The sequence below is a fragment of the Dendropsophus ebraccatus genome, chromosome 6 (genome assembly GCF_027789765.1).
Source record: "Dendropsophus ebraccatus isolate aDenEbr1 chromosome 6, aDenEbr1.pat, whole genome shotgun sequence".
In the NCBI taxonomy this organism is placed as follows: domain Eukaryota; kingdom Metazoa; phylum Chordata; class Amphibia; order Anura; family Hylidae; genus Dendropsophus; species Dendropsophus ebraccatus.
This window is the reverse complement of record NC_091459.1, coordinates 84,775,460-84,799,788: the sequence shown is the minus strand read 5'-3', so window position 1 is coordinate 84,799,788 and position 24,329 is coordinate 84,775,460. Positions and strand designations below refer to the sequence as shown.

The 24,329-nt window shown below is 41.6% G+C and overlaps 1 protein-coding gene across 1 annotated transcript in view; it reads left to right on the top strand.

Moving 5' to 3' along the window:
• The window catches only part of RSRC1 (arginine and serine rich coiled-coil 1), a 227,261-nt gene that overhangs the window by 66,801 nt on the left and 136,131 nt on the right, over window positions 1-24,329 (top strand). The window lies entirely within an intron of this gene.

Below are 24,329 nucleotides of genomic sequence, written 5' to 3'. Positions count from 1 at the left end.
AAATCTGATTGCAATATATAACATTCTAACTAATTTCTGCCAAATTGTAGATAAAACAATTGCCTGGAGCTATGTCCATGTTGTAAGTTGCCAGATCTTCTTCTGACAGTTATGTTAAGATGTGACAGCTGGTTCAAGGAGGGCAGTGCAAGATAGCGGGAATAGATTTTGGCAGTTCAGTATTGATGGACCAATCATAATGAAATGTGAGGTCCAAATTAGGTACAGGGTTTGTTGTTGTTTTTAACACCATTTCAGTACAGGTTGAGACTCATAGGCTGTTTATGCGTCACTGGCAATTGTCGGAAAAAAGGATATGCAAAGTAGATCTCTCCCAGGAAGAAAACAGATTGCTCTATGTTGCCACTCTTTGGAGAATGATTACCCAGAAAGTCCCATGACAGTGGCTTCTCTCTCAGCCAGTCAGCACCCTGCTCTATACGTCTAAGGGACAACAGCTCTGAAAAACCTGTCTAGAGATGGCTAACATTCTCTTTTGGGATAGATTCTGGCTTGGCTACTAAAATCCCTAGTCCACAGCTCTTGAATATGTTAGGAATTGACTTGCTACCTCCAAAAGCTAGCATTGTAGAGGGTTTCCTGATGGAGCACTGACAGATGATGTCGGTGGAGATAGGGGTCTGGTGTGATAGATAATCACTGCCAGACCCCCTCTCGGCCAGAGCCCTCTGTCTGTGGCTTAACCATTACCTCTCCTCTAAAGAGAACTCAGAAATGCTCGGCTTTGCCGAACATTCCTGTGTATGGGGAATACAGGGCTGGAAGAGAGATATTTGACGGCTGAGCGAATGCATGGCCATCAGTTCTTGAAGGTGTATAGTTACCTTAAAAGACTCTTTCCATTTTATGCTGTGTTATATAAGGGTAGGGTAGCATAAATTAGTTGTAGAGAAGCTGTATGGAATGATGTATCACGTACATTGTTTTGTGCGGCTGTTTAGGAGAGATCCTCCTAAATACCTTCGACAATAAGTAGTCCTCTCCATTATGTGCGTGAGCCCAGTAGCCCTGAATATTCATGAGCACCAGTAAACTCTGCCCACCAGCTGCTGATTGGCATTTATCTATACATGCTGTGTATGGGCAGTCAACCACTAGAGCTCACACCACTCTGCTAGTGATATACCATCACTTTACCAGATGGCAATATGCCTAAAACGCTAAATCGTTGATTTTTGTTACACAAATCAGAGGTGAGTTTTCACTGCCTTTTGCAAATATTCACTGGATGATGCCATCTTTAATACATGAGTGTATTGGAAATAGCAAACATCTAATAGTAATTTCTTATAGAGACAAGACATTGAATTTAATGTAAAACTTGAAGGGTGTAAAATAATTGAAGACTTTGTGATATGCGAAGCAGATCTCTTTGAATTACTGGGTATCTGTTGCCATGTACAACTTTTGTTTCATAATTAAAGATATGATTAATATACAGACGCTCATTTATTAACATTAGATACCCTTGGGTACAGCAGGGTTGCATGGCTCCACATCTGAAGTCTGAGTATGGTCACGCAACAGTGCAGAGGCGCCTGCATTACTATTATTTTCTTTATGCTTTGAAATGTCCTCTATGATCTGCGTGAATGAAACCAAGTTAACAGGAAGAATTAAATTTTAATATCCATTTTTCTATAGATTCTCAACCCACTTTTGCCAGAGGTGTTTGTTCCTCACAATTGTTCTACAAATAGTCTCTTTAGACATATTAGGGCTAAAGCAAAATGAATAATTGATTTGAAAACCTATAATTTGTAATTAAGAAAAAATAATTTATGTAAATAGGTTTAGTAGTGTTTTTAACCAATTTTCCTCCTCCTCTTGAGACTGCAGCTGTTTTGTGTGTATGTGTGTGTATATATATATATATATATATATATATATATATATATATATATATATATATATATATAATGTATACAAAATATTGAAGTGTCTCCTGAATTGTTTATGTATTTGTCTCATATTCTGGAGCATTAGTGTTTTTATTAAGTTTGTATTAAAGGGGTTGTCTGGTGGTCAGCCTTTTTTAATATATTGCTGCTGGTTCATATAAAACAATAAAGATGGTATCCTTACCTGTCCGTGCTCCCTCGGTGTCCTCCTCTCGTTTCACTGGTGTCCTTTTCTGACTGCAGAGCCTCTGCTCCAGAGACAAACTTGTCTCATTAGTGACAGCCCGCTCAGCCAATCAGTGGATGTGGGGATGTCCTGCCTCAGTCAGGACACAGAGGGAGCACAAACAGGTAAGGATACCATGTTTATTGTTTTACATGCAGCAAAATATTAAAGAAGGGCGACCACTGGGCAAACCCTTTAAGTGTTCTTTAATATTTAGTATCGTATTTGTTCCTTAACTGCACTGAACACTGCTGATACATGACACTAAGGTTCCACATTTTTTTTCACATATGTTATTTAGGTTATAAAACCTTTAATACATTAAAAAGTAATTTATATTTGCAAAGAAAGTAGATGTCTGCACACCAAGCTGTTATGCCTCTAGTCCTGACATTTAGGAAATGCTAGTATAACAGGACAGATACCAATCCTTCTTGGATCATACGTGTAATGTGTGATCGCGGTGTTTAAGCTACTCTATTACAGAACAAGCTTGTGTCACTGTCACATGTACCGACAGGCGAGGGGTAAGCCTCTTTCCTCCGCCCTGTCGGTTCGGCGATCTGTGCATAGAGTCTGCTCTCAGTCAGGCTCTATGCACAGATTGCCGATAACACTGATCTATGCAATGCTATTGCATAACATAGATCAGTACATGCTATCTAATGATTGCATGCTTTACAGTGAAAAAGAGTGTAAAAAAAAGTTTAATAAAAAAGTTTTATAAAGTATAAAAAAAAAAACATAAATCTAATAAAAGTTTAAAATACCCCCTTGCCCATTATAAAAATTAAAATATTAAAACTAAATAAACATACAACATATCGTAGCATGCGGAATTGTCTGATCTATTAAAATATAACATTATTGTTCCCGCACGGTGAACGGCGTAAATGAAAAAAAAAACACACCAGTATTGCAGATTTTATTAAATTATGTATCAGAAAAAAAATTAATAAGAAGCAATCAAAATTTTTCAGTTTTACCAGTATGATATTAATAAAAACTAGAGATCATGGCACAAAAAATTACGAATAAAAGCGCTATGGCTCTTAGAAGGCAGGGAGGAACATTGCATTAATTTGACGCGGACATCTGGGCATCCAAGGGCTCTGTCTTGAAGGAGTTAAGAGTGATCTGCAGCCCACCCCGTGATGACATCATCAAATTTGTGTAGGATTACTTGAAGTGACACAAGGACTTGAGCAACAACATTTGTAGGAGAACTGTGTTTAGTTCTCAATGTTCCTTCAGAAAGTGTGTGTTGATAATAATTTCATTTAAAATTTTAATATAGAGCTGGCGCTGCATGGAACATAATAAACAGTCTATTATTACCACGCTCTCTGGGGTTCTTTTGCAGTGTCCGTCTTTGCAGTGACAGGCTGCTCAGCCAATCGCTGACTGAAGTGGGACAGCCTTGTGGCCAGTGATTGAGCAGGCTGCCGAAAAGTGGCGATTTAAGTGTTTATTGGGGGGAATCCAAAGACGCAGCAGGAGAATTCTTTATTATGTCTTGTGCAGCCCCAGCACTATATGTTAAGAGTATCCCTTTTAGGCTTGTTCACACATTATATTTTTGCACAGTATTTGCTTAGTATTTTTCAACCAAAACCAATAGTGGATTGAAGACACAGAAAGGCTATGTTCATATACTGTTGAAACTTAGTGGATGGCCGTCATTTAATAGCCTGAACCTCTGGAGGTATCCAAAATTCTGAAATCTCCCAAATCTGTCCGGAATCTGTCCAGACTGGGCAAGCTCCAGCACCCGGGCCTTTAACTATACACGCTCCTAATCAGGAGCACATGCAGTTAATAGAGATGCTATGATTCGCCTGCCTGGGAGCCACTTTTGGCCCAGAGGCAGCATTATACCTCCGGCCACAAGAGGCTGCTACCTCCCCTAGAGTTGCGGCGCATGAGTGACATCACTTGTGCACAAACAAGAAAGGGAGATGCCATCCAGGAGCCCCGCTGCTGTTTTACTTTTTTACATTTTTTATTTTTTTTTTTTTACTTCTGATTCTTTAAGGCTTTGGGATAAGAGTTTCCTGGCTGCAAAAATGGCCACAGATGTGTAAATGGGCCGTACTCTGCTGTGAATTCAGAATAAGTTTACCTCTAAAACCACTAAAACAATGCTTTTAATATTTCCTCTCTTTTTTATTACCACCTTACATGAAAACCATGTGACACCTTTACTTGCTTTAATGCTATTAACAATGGTCATCTGACTGTCCTGTCAGCTACTGTCATTGTAAGGCGATGGTGTATCTGTCAGGGGTCATTACCACACTTCAGTTAGCAGATGTACGCCATTATAGAGTATGACATGTAAATGTCCACCCTGTATGCTGCAGAGACCTCTGCTTGTGATGTTTTAACCAATAGTGTGTGCACATAGTTTTCTTTTGCTGAAGAATAAAAAGAGGGCAGTTTATTTCCCAGCCAGGGCACTTTGTATCTATTAAGCTACTATTGTCTGGCAGAGCCCTCCTAATCTGGGCATGTGGAATCCAAGGTGAACGATATGGAGCTGTGAAAATCCAGTTAGAGTGAGCTGTAATCTCTTTACTGGCTTTAAGTAGTTAGAGGGGCATTGAAACACCCTGCAGATACTGAACTACAGAGATACAGTAATCATCCAGCCGTGCACACGATGTTCCGCTATCACCAGGCTGCTGTGAGAGCGCCTGCAATAATTGAGTGGCTAAACAGATAATCATATTGGCTTCAGCGTAACTTGCAACATCTCATGTGTTAATTACATTTCATAGTTTGATGTCAAGCAATATAAACAAAATTGCCTTCGCCTGACCTGCAATTTCCTGATGGGCTGTCCAAAGTGCTAGTCTCTATTGCCTTCATCTATTGGTTCTAATCGTACGAGGTTGAATTTATTTTTGCATTTTTACTTCTTTTTTTTTAGCCACATGTTTAAGATTAAGAAATAAGAATACCCTTTTAAGGGATACCTCTGCTGCATGTACAAAGTTTTTCCACATCATAGGAACTATCTGCTTGGGTATCAGGGGGGATCTTTCTCCTGGTATGGCCGACAAAAGTATATATAGTGTGTATACATAGTTTTCAGAATTTCATCTAACAATACAACAGGGACACTAACCTTTGTTTGGTATTGTTAGGCACAGTTTATTCTAATCGACTTCGATTATCTGCCTGATGTCGGGACCAGTGTAACAGTGTTTACAAATTTCCCTACACATTGAAATATTAGGTGAAATATTATCAGATTTTGACCAGTTTTAGGCAGGGCTGTGGAGTCTGAGTCGGAGTTGGAGCTAGTTTTGGCTGGAGTCGGAGTTGGAGTCGGGAAAAAAAATGTTCCGACTCCAGCTTTAAAAAATCTTTAAAAAATGTAGAATTGAATTTTAATATGAACTTTACAAGTTTTGCTCATGAATATATATTATGAGCAACATTCTAATCGGACACTGGCCCTATTACATAAGGGTAGTCATGGAAAAGTTGTCATTCACTATTTGGCAGTTTGTTTCTGAGCTGAAAGAATCCATTGTGTGGGGGGAGATCTGTGCTGTTCTCTTCCTGGATGCTGGATGACTGTATATGAGCAGCAGTGTAATATGAAGATATCCTGTGTAATATAGAGAAGGAGGAGAAGACATAAGTAGTGTAGCTGTAACTTCTGTCCTCAGTGTGGTGTTTTTTCTGGGAGAAGATTGTGTTTTTCTTCCGTGTTCTATGGCTGCAGGTGTGTGTGTGTGTGTGTGTGTGTGTGTGCGCGCGCGTGCGTGCTATGGCTGCAGTAGGCTGTGTGTGTTCTATGACTACAGCAGGTTGTGTGTGTGTGCGCTATGGCTGTAGCAGGCTGTGTGTATGTGTGCAGAAAGCTGTGTGTGTGTGCACACTATGGCTGCAGCAGGCTGTGTGTATGTGTGCTATCGGCGCAGCAGGCTGTGTGTGTGTGTGGTGTGCGCTATGGCTGCAGCAAGCTGTGTGTGTGCTATTGCTGCAGCAGGCTGTGTGTGTGTGTGCGCTATGGCTGCAGCAGGCTGTGTATGTGTGTGCTATAGCTGCAGCAGGCTGTGTGTGTGTGCTATAGCTGCAGCAGGCTGTGTGGGTGTGTGTATGTTATGGCTGCAGCAGGCTGTGTGGGTGTGCGTGCTATTGCGTTCCCCCACAGTGACCTTCTATATCACTGTGTGACCTTCTATATCACTATGTGTGACCCCTCTCTATATCACTATGTGTGACCCCTCTCTTTATCACTATGTGTGACCCCTCTCTATATCACTATGGCTGACCTCTATATTACAGGGTTCTGGCATTGTTAGCAGTGTTTCTTGTATGGTGAATATTTAGTTAGAAACATAGAAGACTGTCAGCAGGAAAAGACCACCTGCTCCATCTAGTCTAGTTCTGAGTTGTTCAAGACATGGAGGCTGGAGACTGGCTGCATCCACTGCACACACAGGAGAAGCTGCTTTAGATCTTTCCTTATTCCCTCAGAAGTCGCCCAAGGATCATGTAGGACATTAGGGAGAGGCTGCTGAGCCAGTGTGATAAATAACTCCCCTGGTATATGACTGGCCATTTATGAAGGAGCAGGAGTCGGTCCTGATAAAATTCAGGAGTCTGAGTTTGAGTCGGAGCTGCGACTTACCAACTCCACAGCCCTGGTTTTAGGACAAGGGCTTATTACGTGGTCAGGTGTCTGGCCGGACGGCCATCTCTCACACAGCACAGAGAGAGACATAGAAGAAGATGATAGGTACGATAGATTATTTATTGACCTTCTTATCTTGGAGCTGCAGTCTCCCCCTTGTATGTGTCCGACCCATGTGTAAATGGTTTTTGCTGCTGTTCCGGACTCTCTTACGCCTTGCCCCATTGGCGCCTCCTGCACGGAAGCACCACACTGACAAGGTAGCATGTCAAAGTAGATATAGTTTATTCATAGATGGCAAGCAGTATTTATATTATAAGGGCGGGCTTTCTTCTGCTAAAACTTGTCTTTATTTCATTGGCTGAGGTACAAAAAGAGTTACTTGCATAGCACTAGTGCTTACTTGCATGAACTTTAAGGAATGTAAACAACTGTGTTTATAGGGTCAGAACTATATTGTAATGGCTGTTGGCCAACAACCCTAAAACGTTCTCTTTTAGGAGATATTTTGACTTGACTATTATAATCCCCAGTCATGTTTTACAGCCCTTAAATAAGTCAAACAAGTTGGGATCTGACTCCTGGGACCCCTTCTGAACATTGCTGAGCACTGGGGCTTTGTTGGCAGTTTGAAATTTGGAGCCTATTGTCGGGCTAAAGATTTTTTAATTCAAATAAGATCTTTCATCTGCAAATTATCTTGTATCAAAGAATAGTATTTGTTTCTCAATCAACCTACATAAAATGTATGGCTACCATTTACAGCTACTATTTGGTCAGTGGGGTTTAAGTCGGTTTTGCATGAAATCCATAGAAATCTACTGACTCCAGCTATGGCTTCATAGTAAAAACATTCAGTGCTATTTATATTATCTTAGCCTAATAGCTTACATGGTACTAATAAAAAGCCTTAGTTTTGATTACCAACTCCACCAAAAAAGGGGGGGGGGTGTCCTTAGGGTGTCCATAGGGCCATCTATGATCTCCCATCTTTTTATAAGCAGTACAGTGTTGAAAAATAAGGAATAGGGAACACTGCCCAGGACTTTGCTATTCTTTTTACTATAAGAGACAAAAGTGATTAGTTGAATCAAGAAGCTTTGGGACCTCCTGGTGCCTTGAACTATCACCTAGGAGGGGCCCTGACTTATTTTATTATCTGCCTCTCTTTTACATTTTGGATGATCTTGCTGAGTTCTCATTACACAGTGGTTGCAGTCATTGTTAGTCTATTCATTAGGAGCTAGTGACATCACAGAAGCTCGGGGACCTCAAGTGTATGTATTGTGTATACATCCGTTCTGCCTGCCAAAGCAAATTTGTAACCCCTCAGCCTATCACCAGATGATATTGATTTTGTTGAGGCTCAGACAGTACATCCTCCTATATAGTGGAATGGCTTGTTAGTATGGACACAGTGGGAAAAAAAAAATATATATATATAGTTTTGTTTTATTAATGTAACTTATGTGTTATAGTATAACAAGTCTCCCCTTAACAAAAGCCTTTGCTGGTAGTAAACCCCATAGGAGCCCATTGATTGGCTGCTGATGTTCATACTGCTGCTACTACAGACGCCTCAAGCCATGCCAATAATTCCACCAGTTTGCTGATCAATAGCTGTCCAAGAATGCAGCAAGCGGGGTTTAGATGTTAGCGTATCTATGAAATAGATTTACTTGTCCCTTTAATTCTGGCATTATAATAAGATGCAACCTACGTAATATATTGTAAACTCAAATTACCAACTTTAATAATTGAAAATCAAGTCTTTTTTTTCTCATTCAATAGTCCATTGATTCGTATAGTAATTCATTTAGTAATGTTACATAAAAATCAACAGAACTTTAAAGAATTTAGAAATGAACAAGCTCAACTTTTATTGTAAGATTAAATCCTACAATCTAGATTTTTCTTTTTTCTTACATTTTTTGGTAGCTACTGTATTTGTGATATAGATCTGAAGTGTTACCAATGTTCAATATGTTACATATAGTTGAGTCAGATACATAAAGATTTTATGGCTAAGAACAATTTGCAAAGTTTAAGGTCTATTAAACTTTCATATACACATGAATCATTAACAGCGATAAATCCTTGTTTTACATGACTAGGAACTCCCGATTATTGTGTTAAATGACTTCAGTAGGCATTGGATAGCTGTTTAAGTGACCTCTAAATAATCCATGAGGTTTGGGATATTGAGCTGTACAACATAACATTCACCTCATTGCAGGATACCTGGTTTTGTGCTCCATGTTTGCTATGTATTCTCAGGATTATTGCTGCCATTGTTTCTACACTATTGCCATTGTTTCTACACTATTGCCAATATCTGTTAAGTTACATTTAGTAATAGGTATTAACCCTGATACTTTTCAAGTTCACAACAGCTCTTAATGTTTTCAGAATGTAAGTTTGTAATATCCGCATTGTATACAGGTCAGGGAAAAATAAATGCACATAAAAATAGGGGGCCTTTAATTAACGTGCCATGTCTTTCATTGTTGTTAAAAATCCACCCTACTGCTCCAGGGTATGTCTTGCTCCCACAACGTCCCCACACTGGCGTATCGTGGAACTGTAGACAATATGAATACCAATTGTTCGCTGGTACACTCTTCTATCCGGCTGCATAACCTGCAATCTATGGAGGCTGAATTAAGTAGCATATAGCTTTTGTCACCCCTTATCCGAGCTGTGCACTTGTAAAGAAGTGTACGGATAATCGCCTAAATCTAATTAGGGGTTAAAAGAGGCCATGACTGTGATGTGGCAGCAAGACACCTTACTGTATCAATCCTGTTTGCGTTTGAAAAATAAGGTTGTCATATTGATTATTCAGATGAGCTCCTATTAGCTTTGGCTCAGCGGCCCAACCACAGCTGAATCAGCTGAAGTCTTTTTTTTTTTTTTTTTTTCCTGGGGAAAAAAACATGCTATGGGCTAATTTTGTGTTATTATAGTTTACATCCTGGAAACATGGGCTTAGCAAGGTGAAGACTGACTCCAACTTCCATTCACTGAAGCAGTCTCCAGAAGTGCTTGGACGGGCTGTTTGGGATATACAAAGAAGACTTATGTATAATATAGTGAACCCCATTAACATGAAAAAAACAAGATTCACACTATATATAGCTTGCCTTTGGAGTGGGTCACATTTTTGGAATGTGAAAATTCTGTTCTTTTAAAAAAGTTGGCCAGATTTTAAAACTTTGTAGTTTTGGATACAAAGCATCAGTTTGTTTAGAATGAATTAGGCTGGGGTCACACTATGTATATTTCAGTCAGTATTGTGGTCCTCATATTGCAACCAAAACCAGGAGTGGATTAAAAACACAGAAAGGCTCTTTTCACACAATGTTGAAATTGAGTGGATGGCCGCCATTTAATGGCAAATATTTGCTTTTATTTTAAAACAACGGCTGTTATATTGAAATAATGGCCGTTATTTACTGTTATATGGCGGCCATCCACTCAATTTCAACATTGTGTGAACAGATCCTTTCTGTGTTTTTAATGGCTCTGTCTTGAAGGGGTTAAAGCCCCTATTACACGGGGCGTTTCAGAGGAGCAAGTGGGCACCGACCTGTCAGGCCAGCACTCTCTTGCTCCTCGTTCCCTGCTCGCTGCTGGTAATATTACATGCTCTGGCAGCAAGCGGGTAAGAGCAGACTGGGCTGCCCCGGTGATCATTTGATTGTCCAGGAAGCCCGTTGAACTTAGGGGCGGTCTGCAGATTGCTAGAACGTTCATGTTTAAACATGCTGAAAGACAACAATCAGCCGACATTGTGCATTTCAGGTGATCGTTGTCTTATATTACACGAAGCGATTATCGGATGTAACGGCCAATATCGGCCAAATACGGGTGGTAATCATTTTGTGTAACAGGGCCTTTAACCTGGTATTCACACTCCTTTGTCTTTAATAAAGTTCATGCTCATCTCATTTAGGAAAGAGTGCAGAAACCAAGTATAATCTCTAACACCTTTAATAATAACAAATGTTATGGGAGAGAGGAATATACTGTTGGCAGCTTACTAATGTATTCACTTTAGAAGTTCTGCACAGTTTTCTTTCTTCTGCACACTGTTTGTCAAGAAACTGTCTACAGACAAAGGGGCATTTGGCAAAATACTCCCATCAGCGTGCTTTTTAGATGTCTGGGACCTGTGCAAGTGCATATGAAAGGTAGCATGTCAAAGTAGATATAGTTTATTCATAGATGGCAAGCAGTATTTATATTATAAGGGCGGGCTTTCTTCTGCTAAAACTTGTCTTTATTTCATTGGCTGAGGTACAAAAAGAGTTACTAGTAAGCACTAGTATAGTTTACTTTTAGTAAAGGTATATTACTTTGTAATATAGCTTTATAAATGTATAGTTTTTTTACTTCCATTGACTTCCATTGACTGGCAGCAGAAAGGAGTGACACACCACCCTGTGCTGCCACTAACGTTTGTGTTGGGAACTGCAGGGCTGTTTAAGCCATGCAGTTCCCAGTCCCCTGCTTTGCTCAAGTGCTGCGCAGTGCTAGGCACCCTTTCCCGCTGTGTAGGGTACATTCATATATACAGTAAATGGGGGAGGGCTGTCCGATATGCCCATAGCTGCCCTGCTCTGTATACTTTATTGTTTTTATTGATAACAGAGCCGTTCTTTAAAAAAAAAAAAAAAAAAAAAGTACATTGTGTGGACATACCCTTAACATAACGTGGATAACCATTTTAGGTATCAATCAATATACATTTGAACCCCTTTAAACCCAAATATCTTTAATTTTCAGTTTCAGCATCTTCATTTTTTTTTTGAGAATTGTTTTAGTAGAAAAAATATATAATTACTCTATCCTTTGTTATTTTGTACCAAGAAGATTAAGCTACAATTATCCTATGCCGCATTGTAACTTTGTATTGATTTTGATATGCATTACAGCCAGTCCCATGGTTCATGTTGTTATTGGCATCTCTTGGGTTAATGCCCCCACATTGTTTTCTTGTATCAAATGCTTCTTATTTTGCCACAACAGACTGCAGGCCTCAAGGAGTACAGAAAGAATGGACACAGATGTATCCAAATATTTAATTTTGCCTAAAAGCAAGTGCCGGCAGATAAATGCCCATAAAGGGATTTCTTCCTTAAGCCCCGTGGATTTTCCTCTTTCCTCTTTTTTTTTTTTTTTCTTGGCAACTTTTTGTGCGAGTTAGAAATGAAAAGCATTCATCCAGTGCCCTAAAGAACAGCTCTGCTGAATGGAATAACAGCGTAATATAGCATTGAAGGCAGAATTGAAAGTGATTATCTAGTTAACTCTTGACAGTTACCTCCAGATTGAAAAAGAAGTGGCAGGCTTGATTTGCAAATGAATTAGAGCTTTTTCATTTGGTGCCAGGATCATCTTTTTATATTCTGATATGACAGATGCTGTGTTCCACGCTTTTGTCCCTCCTTAGTCTAACACTAGCAAATAAAAAACAAAGGATAATGGTACTCATTTTATTTGCATCTTTTCTCCAGGAGTTTATGCTTTGTGTGGAAGTTTTTAATTTTCGATATTCTGGAGGAAAAAAAAAAAAAGAGTGAATTGTTCTGAATTCTTTTGTTTCCGCTAGAATAAGACGTTATTTGTTTAGGTAAAGTCGTAATTGGGAGGTGATTGGGTTTTGGTTGTTATTCATTTGAGTATCCAATGAGAGCAAACTTTTTGCTTTTAACTTATGTCTGAGCAATGGGGAATGAATAGATGGAATTGTAAAAAGGGACATGGAGGTAGGAGATGTAAGAAACTGTTTTTTTTTGTTTTTTTTTGTCTTTTTGTTCTCCGCAGAGATGTTTTACCATCTGCTTTTTATACCCTCATTTGTAGGATCAGAGTGTTTCTGAAGATGTTGTACTGTATGTCACTCAGACCTGGAAAGTTGTGTATACTTTGTAGAAGATCCAGAACATTGATTGATATATAGATCACATGGATAAAATGAAAAAGTTGGTAAAATGTCTAAATATTTTTTAGTGCTGTGTAAAAGCACGCCCTACACGTGTGATGGAGCAACAATTGTACTTACTAGTCCAGTTGAATATAGAGTCTTTATTTAGTATGGAGGTGATTTACTTGTAAGAATTAACAATCCCACATACAGATCTTGAACATGGCAGAAGGTCTCTTTTTTTAGTAAAATTTTAAAATTTACAGTAAAATGTATCTTGGGTTGGATGTGATGGAGCTTAAAATCTGTGTCATCGTGGCTCATGGCTCTTAGCATAGCTGATGGCTCTTAGCGTGGATTTTATTGTGGCTGAAGGCTCTTTGCGTGGCTAAAGGCTCTTTGCGTGGCTGATGGCTCTTTGCGTGGCTGATGGCTCTTTGCGTGATTTTTTTTAACAATATAAAATTTTACAACATATTACCATTGTAAATTTGGTGCTCTTTGCGTGGCTGATGGCTCTTTGCGTGGCTGATGGCTCTTTGCGTGGCTGACGGCTCTTTGCGTGGCTGACGGCTCTCTGCGTGGCTGACGGCTCTCTGCGTGGCTGACGGCTCTCTGCGTGGCTGACGGCTCTCTGCGTGGCTGACGGCTCTTTGCTCTTTGTTCTGTGAAGTATTCATCTAATACATATATACAAACTTTGCATGGATGTGGGCTTTCACAGGCTCATATGCCATACCTGTACAGCTAAATGGAGCACCCATGACAGCTTATCCTTTTGCAGAGAAAATGAAGTAAGAAAAAAGTATACCTAAACAATAAAATAATACATAACACACTCCCTTGCATAGCATTGGAGTAATGCATTGTAGACAATGTGATACAGACAAGAGGTCACAAACTACATTAGGTTGAAGCATCTTTATCTATCCTTATGCTTTTACACTCCCTTGTCTCTCAGCAACTCATGTCCCCTGTCTTCTAATGTATACATTCCCTATCTTCAGTCCCCAATTTAGCTAATTTTTGTATGCATTTTCATTTTACCTCTGTTTGGCAAAATGTAACTTTTAAAAGCAATAATATGTGGTACTTTTTTTAGACATTTTAATATAGTAAAATTTACAATGGTAATATATTGTAAAATTTTATATTATTAAAGAAAATACTAGCATACCCTATCTTACTTTGATTTGCATGCCCTGTCTTTCTCTCATTCCTATGACATGTCAGCAGCAACTACCCACTCAGCCAAATGACACCACTCACAGACACCAGAAAGCCGGACTATACCAGGACGGGTGGTGGTTGGTAGTGGTAGTGGGGGATGTAAGTTAAGTATCAATTAGTATTTATTTCTAACATGCCTCCATGTCACCTTTCACATGTCTTTGTCACCGAGCAGCCTCTTTAACCCTTTAGTGGCCTCTTATACATCTTTTTACGTCAGTCTTGGTTCTGCCATGGATATGCCTCTACACCAGGGATGGGCAACGTTCGGCTGTTGCGAAACTACAATTCCACAACAACAGCTATGAAACATTAACATTATTTATGCAGTAAGGGTCACTGTCTTAAAAAAAAAAAGCTCTAGAATTACAGAATTCTTGTTAATCTGCCTCCGAAAAATAAAACGTAAAAGATCAAAAAGTCATGTATATGTAAAAATTGATATCAATACAACTATACATCTTCCTGCAAAAAACAGTGACAGTTTGTGTCGTTTTTTTGTTTGTTTTTTTGTATTGTATATTTTTGTTTGTATATTTCCTGTCCGTTTTGGTGCCACTCAGAGAGAAGGGACATGTTGATGGCTCCTCCTTATACATCCTAAGCATGTTTCCTCCTTCCTGTTTTATTTGCTTCTGTTAGAGGTTCTTATCAGGTTTGTTCATCGAAAAAAGTGGCATGACTACGACTCTCTGCTTCTTCTTTGTTAACTCTCCACTTTAAGGAGCACTTTCTTTTGTTGAAAAGCAAGAGATTATCTGATTTGGTGACATTTTGTGATCTTCTCTGTATGTTGCAGCTTGAATCCAGGAAAGGGTCATAAATGGTCATTTAGGTTACTGTTGAATGCAGTCTCTTGGTTACTGGACAGTACTAGCATCACAGTTTTATCTTTCAGAAGTAGGAAGCTTGTATTGTAACACAGCATGCCTTGTACAGGAAATTATGGACAAAGACACCTGAAATAGTTTGGTGTTTTTTATCGACTTCCGTGGAGTTTTAATCAAATTCCAATGTATCTAAAATGAAAAAAAGAAACAATGTTGCAACAGTATTACCTGTCTATAGCACCTATTTAGAGCCCTGTATGTCTATGGTTACAGATGGCAATCCAACACTGTCTGATTCTGCAGTCATGCCATCACTATTTATTTGATGTATATTCAGATGGTAAGCAAGACCTATGTGACACATAGAAAAGCATAGCATTACAACTGCAGGATGGCACTACGCAGGGTTTGCCGCCCTGCATAGGAACTGTAGACATAACAAGATATATTTAAATGGGTTATCCAGGATTAAAGGAACATAGTTGCTTTCTTTCAGAAACAGCGCCATGTTTGTCCCCAGTTAAAAAGTGCTTATTGAGGATTAGAAAAAGCTGTTACTCACTTTTGCCAAAACAGCACCACACCCTGTCCTCAGGTTTTGTTTGTTTCAGCTCCATTTTTTTTTAACTAGAACTAACCTCTTAACTACCGATTTTGGGTATTACCCATTATACCACTGTTAGGTACATAAAAGGCACACAATGTCAGCCCTCTCTGTACCAGGCTGCTATTAGCCGGCGTGCCCGATCACTACTCCAGGTAACTAACCATTTAAATACTACTGTCAAAACTGATGGCAGCATTTAAATGGCTTTAAAATGTAACACGACTTCTAGTGGTGGGATCGCTCCCCCCTTAAAAAAAAATTAATTAATAAAAATAAATTTTTTTAAAGGAGTCAAATAAAATAAAAGTTACATAAATAGCCTATTGATGTAATAGTACTGATACTACAATACAATACTGCACAATGCAATACTACACACAACCTGAGGACAAGTGTGATGCTGTGTTTGGGAGAAAGTAGCTGATGCTACCTATTTTATTTGTCTAATTTGCACTGGAATAATAGAAGACTGTGTGTGTCACATTTAGGTGTCATCTTTAAAACACACACACACACGTATATTCCTTTAAAAAAAAGTTATTTTTTGCATTTATTTTTCAGTGTACCAGCAGTTGTAAATGAAGGTATCCTTCCTTAGTTGGTCATCTTCATGTTACACTTTCAGGTTGATATCAACTACAAATCGGCTGAGCAATCCATGTCACTTTCTCTATATTATTACATTAAACCAAGTGGATTCTGATTGATAACCTAATATTCAACTAATGCAAAGCATCAATCATAGCCACTATATTAATTATTTAATATTGCAGTCTAATTCAGAAATCGATGTGCAGTAGGAGCGGAAGGGAAACTCTTGCTTCCCTAAAGATTTAAAACAGAAGATGATTAAAAAAAAGAGAGAGACCTGCAGTGCTCGGATGTGTTTTCTCAATACAAATCTTTATTCGTTTGCCAATAATCTCTTCCCATTCTGCACTTCAGGACCATGTTATCAGTTCTGAGGCCTGTAATTGAATTAGGGCTGCTTTCAGCGGAGAGGCAAAGTTGTACAAATATTGATAAAGTCATGACGGGGACAGCACAGCGCCCAGACCACTAAATAACATCCAGGCACTGCATCAGGGACTTATCCGCTAGTGATAGAAAGCCCTCTCTCTAGTAAATTAGCTTCATTAAGAAGGTTGCACTTAAATGTCTCAATAAATGCTCAGGACTTCATCTCTGTCTAGATAATGGACGGCTCAATTCCTTCTCCCTGTTAATGGATTCTCATCAGCTTTTCAGCAGCCTTGTGCTTAAACCCTTGAAAATAATGACCTGTTGGCAAACATTCTTGACCTGGAAATTTTTTTCCCCCTAAATCCTTTCAGTTCTAATTCTAGCACTGACACTGCTGTGGAGAGATGGTTTCTTCTGCACGGACCTGTATTAATAGTGTAGTTTAAGAACACTGGGGTGTTCCATAAAGATGGGCAGCTGGTGGTGTAATAGTGTGACATACAGAAGCATGTGAATACAAGTCAAGGTTCTCATTAGGAAATTTATTTAAATGGGAACTATCAGTACGTTAGAGGAATACAATACGGAGTAGAAGACTAACTGCAGGGCAATAGAGCTGAGGGTTAAGGAAAGAGACATACCTTTATCCTCAACGCTTCCTCCGCAATAGGGGGACTGTATCAGCAGGTTAGATTCGTCTAACCTGCTGATAATTCCCCTTTAAGGGTATGATCACACAGTTTATTTTTTAATTTTTAATTTTATCTCTTCCCCTGCTTGCATGCTGGCGCATATACTTACCATTGATGATCTGTGTCCAGTGGCGTAGCTTCAGTCTGGTTCCATGGTGCGGTTCAAATCCCGCAAGCAACCACTTGACAGCTTCACCGACTGGCCTGCACATGGGGACCCTGGAAGCACTCTCATAGAGATGCATTGGAGACCCCGACTTCCGGGCCTTCAATTGTCCTGGAAAAAAAAAGAAGGGTCAGAAGAGCCATGATGTCACTGCATACAGGATGTGAATGTCGCTGTGGGACTGGACTAAAGCAACACCGTGGGGTACTGATCATCAATAGTAAATATATGTGCGAGCCAGCAGTGGGGGGAGGGATTAAAACAATGTGGAATGCGTCTTTAAAGCTGCCTGGGAAACATGGCTACATCCATAGGTTGACTCCTAAGGGCTGGATCCAGCTTCATCAGCCACCGTGAATCAAATGCTGAGACATTCGGGTTCAGATGGACTTCAGCGTGCTACTGGTTACCATTGTAAACCCCAAATGTACTAGGAAATTGTGATGGGAGCATAGCCTTGTCTATGCTATCTTTTATCATTATTAGCCAGTAAGAGGATTGATATCTGCAACTCTACCCCTAAAGGGGCTGGTCAATTTATTATTTTTTTATATCTTTTTAAAAATCATATTAAAATGATCATTTATTAATGCATTGTTTTAATAATGTTATATTACTTTGTAATTTACACTCAGCGGCCACTTTATTAGGTACACCATGCTAGTAACGGGTTGGACCCCCTTTTGCCTTCAGAACTGCCTCAATTCTTCGTGGCATAGATTCAACAAGGTGTTGGAAGCATTCCTCAGAGATTTTGGTCCATATTGACATGATGGCATCACACAGTTGCCGCAGATTTGTAGGCTGCACATCCATGATGCGAATCTCCTGTTCCACCACATCCCAAAGATGCTCTATTGGATTGAGATCTGGTGACTGCGGAGGCCATTTGAGTACAGTGAACTCATTGTCATGTTCAAGAAACCAGTCTGAGATGATTCTAGCTTTATGACATGGCGCATTATCCTGCTGAAAGTAGCCATCAGATGTTGGGTACATTGTGGTCATAAAGGGATGGACATGGTCAGCAACAATACTCAGGTAGGCTGTGGCGTTGCAACGATGCTCAATTGGTACCAAGGGGCCCAAAGAGTGCCAGGAGGCAGGATGGATCCATGCTTTCATGTTGTTGACGCCAAATTCTGACCCTACCATCCAAATGTCGCAGCAGAAATCGAGACTCATCAGACTAGGCAACGTTTTTCCAATCTTCTGTCCAATTTTGATGAGCTTGTGCAAATTGTAGCCTTAGTTTCCTGTTCTTAGCTGAAAGGAGTGGCACCCGGTGTGGTCTTCTGCTGCTGTAGCCCATCTGCCTCAAAGTTCGACGTACTGTGCGTTCAGAGATGCTCTTCTGCCTACCTTGGTTGTAACAGTTGGCTATTTGAGTCACTGTTGCCTTTCTATCAGCTCGAACCAGTCTGCCCATTCTCCTCTGACCTCTGGCATCAACAAGGCATTTCCGCACACAGAACTGCCGCTCACTGGATGTTTTTTCTTTTTCGGACCATTCTCTGTAAACCCTAGAGATGGTTGTGCGTGAAAATCCCAGTAGATCAGCAGTTTCTGAAATACTCAGACCAGCCCTTCTGGCACCAACAACCATGCAACGTTCAAAGGAACTCAAATCACCTTTCTTCCCCATACTGATGCTCTGTTTGAACTGCAGGAGATTGTCTTGACCATGTCTACATGCCTAAATGCACTGAGTTGCCGCCATGTGAAGGGCTGATTAGAAATTAAGTGGTAACGTGCAGTTGGACAGGTGTACCTAATAAAGTGGCCGGTGAGTATAAATTGATTAAAATAAAACATATAGGGGGAGATTTATCAAACATGGTGTAAAGTGAAACTGTCTCAGTTGCCCCTAGCAACCAATCAGATTCCACCTTTCATTTTCCAAAGAGTCTGTGAGGAATAAAAGATGGAATCTGATTGTTTGCTCTGGGCAACTGAGCCAGTTTCACTTTACACCGTGTTTGATAAATCTCCCCCATAATTTTTATCTTTACTTGGCCACTTTTGTTGAGTTGAGTGTTTTATTCATTCACAACAATAGTTTGTCAGCAGCTCACAAACAGGATGTGCTGCTGACAGTAGTGTATAGGGGCTTGTACAAATGATTGCAATTACAATTTTGTATACAAACCCCTCATGATCATTTAAAAGGGAAAATCATAGTAAAGGGGACTTGTGTTGCCAATATCTCAATTGCTTATAGCATCAATGCAGTACCTATGTGTTGCATTGATCCATTATCTTGGCACTCTTTTGGCACTGTAGGCAGGCTATATAACCAGCTCAATCATTAATAAAACACATACAGAAAAGGTAAAGAAGCTACACAAGACACTACCATATAACAAGTACTGTAAATAGAAATAGTTCAGGCTCATATGAGAGATGCCTACTTAGGCTTCATTCACACATTCCATAGGCTCTTTGTTGCCACGAACCCATAGCTACAGACTGCCTATGGAAGTGCATCCATAAATGTTCAGACTTATTTAGATGAAATGTCTCTGTTGAAATTGTTGTTTTATTTTACGGGGCCACAATTGTGTTTTTTTTTTTTTTTTGCGCCATGGATCACAGCCCTGTATTACTGTATGTACGAAACGTATCAACTGAGCCATATAAATAAATAGGTCCATGCATTGCGGACAGCCCATGGAACGTGTGAATAGGGCTTTAACTTACTACAACTACTTACATTACTATGTATGTTGGTAGTGTTTTGTCTAGCTGCTTTACCCTTCCTGTATGTATTTTATTAAAGCTTAAGCTGGTTATATCTTCATAGCAGAATGAGAATGCACCAGAGAGCCTCTAGGTAACACAAGTTTATTTTAATCATTATGGAGCCATGCATATTAGGTAATTGCTCATCAAGCACTGAATATATTGCATTTAAGCAAACCAGAAGATCTCCTTGTAAATGTGTGTCGACTTGTGATATGATGTGAAGGTACAAAAATAAATAGCTTGAAACTGTTAGACACAAACCATTTACATTCCATATGCAGCTTTTATAACTGTGCCGACACTGCTCAGCACAAATATTTACAGCAAATTGCTGGAATTTCATAATCAGAATAGGCTTTTCATGCACCATTATTGATGTGTATATTTTGATGTGTCACCTACAACTGTGCTTTTGCCAATAGTCTATGGTTTAAACTAATAGTTAAAGGAGGGAGGCGTGGCTAGCCGCTGGGGAAGATGGCCGCTTGAACAAGGAGCTCCGCTCACTAGCCGCCTGCTACATTAGCAAAAACCCACTTATAGCCGTCCCCCTGCTTGCTGACCTCTTCCCAAGGCCTCAGAGATCGCCGGGCAGCGGTATTGAGGCTTCCGAACCCCGGGACGAAGCGGAGGAGAGGACACTGACCGGCAGCCCCGCGCGCACAGAGCCCTCAGCGCCATCTTGGGCGAGAAGACCGGGTGAGCACTTTCCCAGATCTGAGCACCGCTGCGCTCACAACCCCCAGCGACAGACCGGAGGGTACAGTGCTACCTTTGCACCCACCTATTGCGGCTCCTGCCACCCGGACGCGGCTGAGTCCCCGCTCCGCGGACTCCACGTGACCCCCGCCATCTTAGCCGCGCGGGAGCCTGTGAGGTGCTGTATACGGCATTGAGAAGCCGCCTCGGAGCGCACTTACCCGAGCTCCACGTGGTGGGGAGACCCCTCCGGTACCTACAGCTCCTACCCGAGCGGGTTCTTCTCCCTGGCAGACTCCGGGCGCTCCACGCGGGCCTAAAGCAACGATCCCCCCCACTCCGTCCCACGTGACCGCCGCCATCTTGCGGTCCCCGGCGGAGACGCAGCATATAAAGACCGGCGCCTGGGACCTAACAACGGGCCCCGGCTCCTACTATCTCTGGGCCTCTATAAGCTACTGCAGAGACTACAACGCTATAGCACTGAAGAGTGCTGCCACAGCCCCAATCCACCAGAGGGAAAATATACAGAGGGCTGGAGCCATCAGATCCCCACTCTGAACCCTCTCTTAGGGACAAGGACTCTGCTGGAACCAAGGTAACTGGCATTACTCCTCCTCAACTCATACAGAGGACTCTGCGCCAATTTTTCCCTATTATACAGACACCCCAATCCCCGCAGAGACTGATTGCTACCCCACCCCCCCTCTGCCAAGGGAACCATCCCACCCCATTACTTTACACTACAGCAGGCGCTTCCCATTTAGCAGACTTGAATACTCAGGAAACCACTATGCCTTTTAAAAGTACTCGTTCCACTTCTTCCGCAAAAAAGGGCCCCGTAAGACCATCACAGGGATTGGCGGAGTGGCATTCTTCCCGGGACGAGGACTATGAGGCCACCCCAACTTTATTAGCCCAACGGAAAAACTGGCGCTCTTCTACAGAATCAATAGTGGAGGACACGGCTGACCAAACCGCTGCGCTCCAAAACCCACCAGAATGGCATACACTACTTCAAGCCCTCCCTACTAAAGCAGACTTTCAGACACTAGTATCAGAGGTAAAAGAAACATGCCGAGCGGAAATCGCTCACCTCCGTAAAGACCTTAAACAAGTGACTGATAGGGTGGACTCATTGGAACAAGACCATATTGATCTCAGAAAGCATTTCTCTGTCTCCCAAAAACATACCGTTTTGACTACCAAACACCTTCAAGAGACTACCAGGCACCTGGAAGACCTGGATAATAGGGGCCGGAGACATAACATTCGAGTGCGGGGTCTCCCAGAAGACCCCTCAGAGGATCTTAAAGCGGTCCTCCAGTCACTGTTTAATTCTATACTTGAGCGCCCAGCCGACACTCCACTACAATTGGACAGAGCACATCGCGCCTTGCGGCCAAGGGGTCCTGGTACACAACCCCGAGATGTCATTTGCTGCGTGACTGACTTCACTACCAAAGAGCTCGTTATGTCTGCAGCCAGACGAGCTGATAATGTGGCCTACAATGGCACCCCAGTTCAACTCTTTGCGGACCTCTCCTGGCTGACCTTACAAAAAAGACGCCACCTGAAACCGCTGCTGAGTACACTAAAAGATCACAACATCCCTTACAGGTGGGGATTTCCTTTTGCTCTGATCGCCCGAAAGAACGGCCAAGTAGCTACGCTATCCACACACGCTGATATGGATGATTTCTGTGCTATCCTGGATATCCCTCACCCAGATATCACCGATTGGGAACTCCCCCTACCCCCGCGGATTCTCCCAACAGAACGGCTTCATGGGGACTCCCAGAAGAGGAAACATCCCCCTCCTAGAGGTTCAGCTGGATCCTCCCCAACCTGACTTGGATACCTCCCAACCCATTACGCATGGGCCTTGATGGAACTTTCGCTCCCCCTCCATGGGACGAGCTAGGAATCCCTGAGTTGAACAGCACTTCCCTATGGTCCCCTTTCTCCCCCCCCCCCCCTCCCTCCCCCTCCCCCCCCCCCCCCCCTCTTTCCCTCCTTCCTTACTACCCCCCTTTTCACCTTTGCCCTTTTAACTAATTCTCCCTCTTGTCCCCTCACCGGATGATCGCACCGCTAAAGAATAATTAGAAGAGGGGTCCTCTAACAATGCGGCGCACATAACGTGCTGCGTGGACTTAAGCGGGACTGGTTTAAGTTTGGTACCTGGCGCAGCTTCTCTGTGCCATGATCTAGGTTATAAGCCTAAGGGCGGTTGAGCATACAGAGCTCTCTGACTGTTCTAATAATTGTTTTCTGTTGTAACTGATTACCCTGACCCCCATTGGGCTGGTACGCCTCCACACCAGTTGGGGTTGATATCGGGCTCCCCTACTCTCCTCCCTCCCAGCCTGCTGGGTGGACGGAGACACAGGGCCCCCCTTAAAGGAGGACCTAATTGTCTACTATTGCACGACTACCCCAACCCAAGGTTTCCTGGGGTGTCTTGTACGACATTCCGGGTGTCACTTGGTATTGACTATTTATATCTTGTTTGGATTGTTTTATCACATTGTTTTTATCCTATCCTCCCTTTTTCGTTGTCTTGTCTATCTGTGTTGTCTTCTGTGCTTCTTCTCCCCTTGTGTGACCCATCTCACCTACTAGACTGTTCATATTCCGTGGAGCTGGTGAGTAGATCTACACATTACCTCTTTAGTGCTTAACCTATTGGGATACTTAATGATGGTGAGATTAATGTCTTTAAATGTCCATGGCCTCCATTCTAATGCCAAACGCAAACTCGCTCTGACGGAATTCACTAAAACTGGGGCGGAGATAGTGTTTCTCCAAGAAACCCACTTTGATACTTCCGGGAATTTTAATTTTGCTAAGCACCGATATCCGACCTCATATTCGGCCCCCTGTGATCGCAAGCGAGCGGGAGTGGCCATCCTCATCTCTCGTACATGCCCCATTCAGGTTCAGTCCTCGACATTAGATGCTGGAGGTAGATATATTATTCTTCAAGGTACCTATAGAGGCCTGCCTATAACTCTCTGTAACATGTATGTCCCCAACTCCCACCAGATACGATTCCTAAATAGACTACTACTCAAACTCTCCCGGCTACCCCCCTCCACCCTTGTTCTTGGAGGCGACTTTAATGCCATTTTCTCTGAACGCACTGACCGTTTCTCTCCGACTAATACGCAAACCCCGCCCGCGGTAATTACCTTGGCCAGAGAGTTTCGCAAGGTGATTCGCAAATTCTCCCTATACGACTTGTGGAGGATTAACCATCCCTCGGACAAGTCTTATTCTTTCTACTCCTCGCCACATGGGACATTCACACGCATAGATTATTTCTTTGGAAATGTCCCAGCGGTGCGGATTATGAAAGATGCCCACATGGGTCTCATCACATGGTCGGATCACGCGCCGGTGATTTTAGATCTCAAAGACTCTGCCATGTTCACTAAGACGTGTCATTGGCGTCTTAATGAAACACTCCTAAAAACTCCTCATCTGAAGGATAGCCTAACTACTTCCTTGACGGAATATTTCACCATTAATACAGGCTCGGTGGGGTCCCCGGTAACGCTTTGGGAAGCCCACAAGGCGGTGATGAGAGGCCACTGTATTTCCCTGAGTACTAAATTAAAAAAAGATAGGAACCATATGATGGATAAGTTTACTGCTCAGCTGCGA